This window comes from Pongo abelii, chromosome 23, assembly GCF_028885655.2.
Source record: "Pongo abelii isolate AG06213 chromosome 23, NHGRI_mPonAbe1-v2.0_pri, whole genome shotgun sequence".
Classification (NCBI taxonomy): domain Eukaryota; kingdom Metazoa; phylum Chordata; class Mammalia; order Primates; family Hominidae; genus Pongo; species Pongo abelii.
Genome location: NC_085929.1, coordinates 9,939,803 through 9,948,906, shown reverse-complemented (window position 1 = coordinate 9,948,906; position 9,104 = coordinate 9,939,803).

Here is a 9,104-nt window from a genome sequence, read left to right as displayed (position 1 = left end):
TAGATATTTTATTCTCTTTGAAGCAATTGTGAATGGGAATTCACTCATGATTTGGCTCTGTTAGTCTGTTATTTGTGTATAAGAATGCTTGTGATTTTTGTACATTGATTTTGTATCCTGAGAATTTGCAGAAGTTTCTTATCAGCTTAAGGAGATTTTGGGCTGAGACAATGGGGTTTTCTAGATATACAATTGTGTCATCTGCAAACAGGGACAATTTGACTTCCTCTTTTCCTAATTGAATACCCTTTATTTCCTTCTCCTGCCTAATTGCCCTGGCCAGAACTTCCAACTCTATGTTGAATAGGAGTGGTGAGAGAGGGCATCCCTGTCTTGTGTCAGTTTTCAAAGGGAATGCTTCCAGGTTTTGCCCATTCAGTATGATATTGGCTGTGGGTTTGTCTTAGATAGCTCTTATTATTATGAGATACGTTCCATCAATACCTAATTTATTGAGAGTTTTTAGCATGGAGGGTTGTTGAATTTTGTCAAAGGACTCTTCTGTATCTATTGAGATAATCATGTGGTTTTTGTCTTTCATTGTGTTTATATGCTGGATTATGTTTATTGATTTGTGTATATTGAACCAGCCTTGCATCCCAGGGATGAAGCCCACTTGATCATGGTGGATAAGCTTTTTGATGTGCTGCTTTATTTCGTTTGCTAGTATTTTATTGAGGATTTTTGCATCAATGTTCATCAAGGATATTGGTCTAAAATTCTCTTTTTTTGTTATGTCTCTGCCCAGCTTTGGTATCAGGATGACACTGGCCTCATAAAATGATTTAGGGAGGATTCCATCTTTTTCCATTGATTGGAATAGTTTCAGAAGGAATGGTGCCAGTTCCTCCTTGTACCTCTGGTAGAATTCGGATGTGAATCCATCTGATCCTGGAATTTTTTTGGTTGGTAAGCTATTGATTATTGCCTCAATTTCAGAGCCTGTTATTTGTCTATTCAGAGATTCAACTTCTTCCTGGTTTAGTTTTGGGAGGGTGTATGTGTCGAGGAATTTATCCATTTCTTCTAGATTTTCTAGTTTATTTGCATAGAGGTGTTTGTATTATTCCCTGATGGTAGTTTGTATTTCTGTGGGATTGGAGATTGTATCCCCTTTATCATTTTTTATTGCATCTATTTGATTCTTCTCTCTTTTTTTCTTTATTAGTCTTGCTAGCGGTCTATCAATTTTCTTGGTCCTTTCAAAAAACCAGCTCCTGGATTCATTAATTTTTTGAAGGGTTTTTTGTGTCTCTATTTCCTTCAGTACTGCTCTGATTTTAGTTATTTCTTGCCTTCTGCTAACTTTTGAATGTGTTTGCTCTTGCTTTCCTAGCTCTTTTAATTCTAATGTTAGGGTGTCAATTTTGGATGTTTTCTGCTTCCTCCTATGGGCATTTAGTGCTATAAATTTCCCTCTACACTGCTTTAAATGTGTCCCAGAGATTCTGGTATGTTGTGTCTTTGTTGTCATTGGTTTCAAAGAGCATCTTTATTTCTGCCTTCATTTCATTATGTACCCAGTAGTCATTCAGGAGCAGGTTGTTCAGTTTCCATGTAGTTGAGCAGCTTTGAGTGACTTTCTTCATCCTGAGTTCTAGTTTGATTGCACTGTGGTCTGAGACACAGTTTGTTACGATTTCTGTTCTTTTACATTTGCTGAGGAGAGCTTTACTTCCAACTATGTGGTCAATTTTCGAATAGGTTTGGTGCTGAAAAAAATGTATACTCTGTTGATTTAGAGTGGAGAGTTTTGTAGATGTCTATTAGGTCCACTTGGTGCAGAGCTGAGTTCAATTCCTGGGTATCCTTGTTAACTTTCTGTCTCGTTGATCTGTCTAATGTTGAGAGCGGGGTGTTTAAGTCTCCCATTATTATTGTGTGGGAGTCTAAGTCTCTTTGTAGGTCACTCAGGGCTTGCTTTATGAATCTGGGTGCTCCTGTATTGGGTGCATATATATTTAGGATACTTAGCTCTTCTTGTTGAATTGATCCCTTTACCATTATGTAATGGCCTTCTTTGTCTCTTTTGATCTTTGTTGGTTTAAAGTCTGTTTTATCAGAGATTAGGATTGCAACCCCTGCCTTTTCTTGTTTTCCATTTGCTTGGTAGATCTTCCTCCATCCTTTTATTTTGAGCTTATCTGTGTCTCTGCACGTGAGATGGTTTTCCTGAATACAGCACACTGATGGGTCTTCACTCTTTATCCATTTTGCCAGTCTGTGTCTTTCAATTGGAGAAGTTAGTCCGTTTATATTAAAAGTTAATATTGTTATGTGTGAATTTGATCCAGTCATTATGATGTTAGCTGGTTATTTTGCTCGTTAGTTGATGCAGTTTCTTCCTAGCCTTGATGGTCTCCACAATTTGGCATGATTTTGCAGTTGCTGGTACCAGTTGTTCCTTTCCATGTTTAGTACTTCCTTCAAGATCTCTTTTAGGGCAGGTCTGGTGGTGACAAAATCTCTCAGCATTTACTTGTCTGTAAAGTATTTTGTTTCTCCTTCATTTATGAAGCTTAGTTTGGCTGGATATGAAATTCTGGGTCCAAATTCTTTTCTTTAAGAATGTTGAATATTGGCCCCCACTCTCTTCTGGCTTGTAGAGTTTCTGCTGAGAGATCCACTGTTAGTCTGATGGACTACCCTTTGTGCATAACCCGACCTTTCTCTCTGGCTGCCCTTAACATTTTTTCCCTCATTTCAACTTTGGTGAATCTGACAATTATGTGTCTTGGAGTTGCTCTTCTCGAGGGGTATCTTTGTGGTGTTCTCTGTATTTCCTGAATCTGAATGTTGGCCTGCCTTGCTAGATTGGGGAAGTTCTCTTGGATAATATCCTGAAGAGTGTTTTCCAACTTGGTTCCATTCTCCCCGTCACTTTCAGGTACACCAGTCAGACGTAGATTTGGTCTTTCCACATAGTCCCGTATTTCTTGGAGGGTTTGTTCGTTTCTTTTTATTCTTTTTTCTCTAAACTTCCCTTCTCGCTTCATTTCATTCATTTCATCTTCCATCACTGATACTGTTTCTTCCAGTTGATTGCATTGGCTCCTGGGACTTCTGCACTCTTCACGTAGTTCTCAAGCCTTGGATTTCAGCTCCATCAGCTCCTTTAAGCACTTCTCTGTATTGTTTATTCTAGTTATACATTCGTCTAATTTTTTTTCAAAGTTTTTTAACTTCTTTGCCTTTGGTTTGAATTTCCTCCTGTAGCTCGGAGTAGTTTGATCATCTGAAGACTTCTCTCAACTCGTCAAAATCATTCTCCCTCCAGCTTTGCTCCATTGTTGATGAGGAACTGCATTCCTTTGGAGGAGGAGAGGCACTCTGCTTTTTAGAGTTTCCAGTTTTTCTGCTCTGTTTTTTCCCCATCTTTGTGGTTTTATCTCCTTTTGGTCTTTGATGATGGTGATGTACAGATGGGTTTTTGGTGTGGATGTACTTTCTGTTTGTTAGTTTCCTTCTAACAGACAGGACCCTCAGCTGCAAGTCTGATGGAGTTTGCCAGAGGTCCACTCCAGACGCTGTTTGACTTTGTAACAGCAGCGGTGGCTGCAGAAGAGCAGATTTTCATGAACCATGAATGCTGCTGTCTGATCGTTCCTCTGGAAGTTTTGACTCAGAGGAGTATCCGGCCGTGTGAGGTATCAGTCTGCCCCTACTGGGGGGTGCCTCCCACTTAGGCTGCTTGGAGTTCAGGGGTCAGGAACCCACTTAAGGAGACAGTCTGGCCATTCTCAGGTCTCCAGCTGCGTGCTGGGAGAACCATTGCTCTCTTCAAAACTGTCAGACAGGGACATTTAAGTCTGCAGAGGTTACTGCTGTCTTTTTGTTTGTCTGTGCCCTGCCCCCATAGGTGGAGCCTATAGAGGCACACAGGCCTCCTTGAGCTGTGGTGGGCTCCACCCAGTTCGAAGTTCCCAGCTGCTTTGTTTACCTATGCAAGCCTGGACAATGGCGGTGCCCCTCCCCCAGCCTCACTGCCACCTTGCAATTTGATCTCAGACTGCTGTGCTAGCAATCAGTGAGACTCCGTGGGTGTAGGACCCTCCGAGCCAAGTGCGGGATATAATCTCCTGGTGTGTTGTTTTTTAAGCCCGTTGGAAAAGTGCAGTATAAGGGTGGGAGTTACCCGATTTTCCAGGTCCATCTGTCACTCCTTTCTTTGACTAGGAAAGGGAATTCCCTGACCCCTTGCACTTCCCGAGTGAGGCAATGCCTAGCCCTGCTTCGGCTTGCACACGGTGCGCTGCACTCACTCTCCTGCACCCACTGTCTGGCACTCCCTAGTGAGATGAACCCAGTACCTCAGATGGAAATTCAGAAATCACCCGTCTTGTGCGTCAGTCACGCTGGGAGCTGTAGACTGCAGCTGTTCCTATTTGGCTATCTTGGCTGTGCCCACTCTCTAGAATTTTTAAATTATATTTAGAATTGTTTTTTCTACAGTTCACTGTATAAACTATTTGGTTTTTTTAAAAAAGCAAAATCATCGTTATGTGTGACTCTTGATAGGCCACAGAACAAGTGAATGAGCATGACTGAGACCACTTTCTTAGATGTCTGTAAGTAGCAGGGCCATGGTAGACCTGCTCAGCAGATGCACTTTAGCAGATGGAACTTCTAGTTTACCTGAATATTTATCCTTGACAAGGTAGGGCTGAGCCTACCCTTGCTTTGGATCTTTCTAGTACAAGAAATATTCACAGAAATTGTATCTAGATACCTTTTGTTTGGAAAATCCTGTTCAGAATCATAGTGTAATCTTAGGGACTCATGCCATGCTCATTTGACTTCTTCCCATATTTTTTATGTTTCTTTTGGTAAAACTATACTGGTTTTCATTTTTTACTTAATATCACACAATTAAACTGTCCATATTTGAGCTTTATTGTACCTTATCAGTGATAAAAAACAGGTAGTAATTGCCTTTGTTTGCTTGTTTGTTTTCCTAATAAGGCCTGAAAACAGCCATTCTTTATTAAGGAAGTATGCAATGTAACATATTTGCTAGAGTTACATGGATTATATATTTCTTAAAGGGAAAAATTTGAGAGTATCATGTATTACCACCAGGATTATTATTACAGTAGTTGCTCAGATTTGGTTAAGGAAGCCCAATCAAAGTATAGTTAAAGGATTATTATCTCTCTGTTAATATTAAGACATTGTTTCCAAAATCTCAGCCCCAATAATTCCACAGCATCTGAAAACAAGTGTTTGTGATCATGTGTAAGCATGAAGTTGTTCCAAGTAAGTGAGGATATTTTAGTTATGTGAAAGGCAGTATCAGTGGAAGGTTATTTGTTTTATACCAGTGGCCAGGATGGTGGAATTGGGGTTATTTCTACAGTTATTCTTAGATGATTACTAAACTGCTAAGAAATGCCCCATATGATTTGTATCTAGGAAAGAAAAAAATCAGTATCATACTGTTGTCATCTATCAGAATTGTTCATTTTATTCTGAATTAAATGTGGCTTTTGAAGTTACCTTGAATTCCTGGTGACCACATGTTTTTATCTGGAAAACCTGGGAAAGTTGTCTGTCCAATCTACCCTGCTGTTTTTTTTTTTCTCGGTTGGAACTGCTGTTTAGATGATGCTTTTACTATGCAGGAGAGAGTTTTTGTTAAGGATATATTTGAAGATTGGGTTTTCCGTATTGTCTTTCATTCTTTGACTTTGGCAAAGTGTACAGTAGATTTTCATGATCATTGCATACTTCTTGTCATGGAAATGTATTTTTATGTTTTTAAATACATTCATTTTACACTTGTGACTTTATTATTGACCTTAAGAGGCAGAAATAAAAAAATAAATTTAAAAAAAAAGAAAATGAATGCGATCCACACACCTGCGTGAGTGAGACTATCACGGCAACAGCGACACCCACAGGCGTTGCCGCCTTCACGGAGAGGGCATGGAAACCTCAAGACTATCATGGATGTTCAGTTCTACACTCCACCCTTCCAAGGTGGTTTCTCCCTGAAATCTTGTGTGAGCCCCGGGAGAAACTTCCAGTTTCCGTAGAATTCTGGAGAACTCAGAGAGCCAGCCCCGGAAGCCCCCCTTTCCTGGCCGATCTGGCCCCACCTTCACCTACCACACATGGCCCTGTGTCTGTGGTCTCTGGCTTCAGAGGGCGAGTTATCCAGGGCCCTTGGGTACTCATGCATATTCGTGAAGGGGTGAAGCTGGTGGGTCTTTATAAGTGCCACTGGCGGGGTCGGACTCCTGACTGGAACTGCGTGCAGCACAAAGGCCAACTGAGGTGCATGGGCACTGCCGGCCACTCTCTGCCCTTGTCTCTCCGTGAAATTCCGGCCAGGTTCCCCTTCGATGGCTCTCCAGACACCTTCTGACAGCCCCTTCCCCACGGAAGCCTGAGGACGAGGACGGCAAAGGGACTCGTTTGTAACCTGAATGAAAAAGATGCCCTGCCAGCGTGCTTTGAGTGGAACCCTTACCTGAACTGGCCAGAGAGACCTGCCTTTTAGAGTCCAGGATTCAGATTTCGTGTAAGAATCGAAGGTTCAGGCATCCAGGCCAGGGTGGCATGGAACCCACGCACGCAGATGGCCTGTGCAATGCGGCCCACAAGGATGCCACCCTCCCTCCTTGGTCGCCTTCACCCCCACCAGGGCGTGGGGTACAGGGGGCTTTCGTTAGCCAGGCAGCAAGGGTCACCACTCTGCTGCAGCCCAGCGAGGCTTCCCAGGCCGAAGGAATCTCCCAACCTGCCATGGAACATGGGGATTTTGGGTTTGCTGTCCTGGCTCCTTCGGAAGTGGCGCTGACCCACCCTCAGACACCTGGGTGACCTCAGCACCCAAACAGATGGAAGGGGGACCAGGATCCACACTACGGTGACCTTCTGGGTTTGTGCTCAATGGGACAGCATGGGCCGCTCACGCTGAGTCAAACAGATGGCAGGGGGACCAGGACCCACAGCAAGGCGGCCTTCTGGGTACCTCCTCAGTGGGACAACTTGAGCCACGCAGGCTGAGTCACAGGAGCAAGGTGTGCTTGCACCGCACACGTCCCACATGAGTCCATATTGGGGCTGGGGCCAGGATCTCCAAGTCACCAGGGCACGTGGGGACGTGAAGCCGAGGCACATCTACCGCCGCAGCTCGCGCCCATGGAGGCCTCTGCGTGTCAGAAGCAGATGTAAGCCATCCAGACACCCTCCCAACCACTGCAGGAGCTGGAGTGTTCATCTACACTCGCATCCACCCTGCTATGTGAACTCCTGTCGACCGCAGAATTTCAGCAAAAGGCACATCCTTTCCTAGCAACGGAGCCACTGGGGGAGTTGAAGGACGTGGAAGAGCCCACTTTTCTGGAACCACTTCTCAGCCAGGGAGAACACTGGGCTCAGTTGGAGAAGCTTTAGGACGCACGGTTGGGAAAGGATGGGGACAGCGGGGTGGCCCTTCTTTCACGGTGAACCTCTGGTTCGGTATGGAGACCTGTGTCTTCCCTTCCAGCTGGCCTGTCTAGGATTCCTGAGTCCAGGTCCAGCAAGAGACTCCACAGAAAGGAGGGCTGTCATTCTTTTCTGAGCATCTCAGGGAGTTCAGAGCCAGCACAGGTACTCAGAGATGGGCCGTCTACTGCCCATGCACGGGTCCGCGGGCAGCCGGCTAGGGTTTGGGACCAGCCCAGGCAGGGCTCTCATACCTTCCCCAGCACCCCTACGCCTTGTACACCCCCCCCGGCCCCCGCATTCTTCAGTGGTGTAGGCAGAGACCTCCACCCAGGGAAACACCGGCCGGGGCAGTGGACAGGCCTGCTCTCCTTTCTGCAGCTCAACTCCACTGCCTCCCCACTCCACCATCACTTGCACACCCATGCCCTGCCATACTCCCTGGCATCACGTGGAGTGCCTGGCAACTAAATGTAGACCCCGAGATCTCTCACAAACTGTGGTTCTGCTATTTCTAGGCAGGAGGGAAGCCAGGCAGAGATGAGGAAAGGAACGGAGACAAAGTGAGAGGGAGTGACAGAGGGAGGAAAGGACGGATGAACGGAGGGCCATTGGAAGGGATGGAGAGAGGGAGGGAAAGAAAAAGAGAAGAATGGAGGGAGGGAAGGAGGGATAAATGGAGGTATGGATGGAGGGAGAGAGGGAAAGAGAGAAGAACAGAGGGAGGAGAGAGGGAGAGAAGGAAGAATAGAGGGAAGGGTGGACAGAGGGAGAAAAGGAGCAAGAAACAGAGAAAGGAAGGCAAAGAGAAAAGCTGTCTTCTGCCTCCAGGACCAGCAGGACCTCGAACTCTGGGAAAATGTTGGGTGCCCAGTGCAGGCTGAGTGCTGGGCCAAAGGCCGTGTAGGCCAACGGTGCCCTCACCGGCCCTCGGGATTGTCAACCTGGGTTACTTCATCTGGGAGCGATTCAGACGAATTCTACCTCCCAAGGAATGAGCGAATTCCCCAAAGAGCAGAGCCGAGACTCGAATGGTTGTCTGTTTTTCATCCACATGGTTCACAAATGGCATATCACCATGCTAAGCCTGCAACAGAGCACGAGGCAGATACTCCCATCCACACAGGAGTCACAATCAAGCCGAGTGAACCATGATTCCAGATTCCACGTTCCTTTGCCCTCTGCAAGGTGGCCTGTTGCTCACTGGTCTCTGGCCCCCGAAAGCGAGACCATGTGGACTGTTTGTTTCCCGAGCTCTGTGGGGACACAGAAACCTCCAGCGAAGCGCGGAAAAGTGGCAATGTGTCTTCGCTCTCCTTTGCAGTTTCCAAACAGGCCATTTTGGAGACTCCCCATGTTGCAGGAAACAGGAATGCATCATCAGGCTGTGATGCCTCAGTCCCCTGCCCTGACTCCAGGCCAACCAGGAGGCCTCCCTTTTGCTGACACTCCAGGCCTTCCCTCGGCTCACGAGCTCCCGAGCTTCCAACACATTGCACCGGCTCAGGACAGGGTGTGCTTGGAGGCGTCAGGGCCTTGGACCCACAGTTCTGTGATCCCCTCCAGTCCTCTGCCTTACCACAGAAAAATTGTTTTGGATCCCTCGCTGACCCTCCCGCAAGGCCCTCTCTTACCCCACACACCCAGAGCCGCCAGGGCTGCCCAAGGGC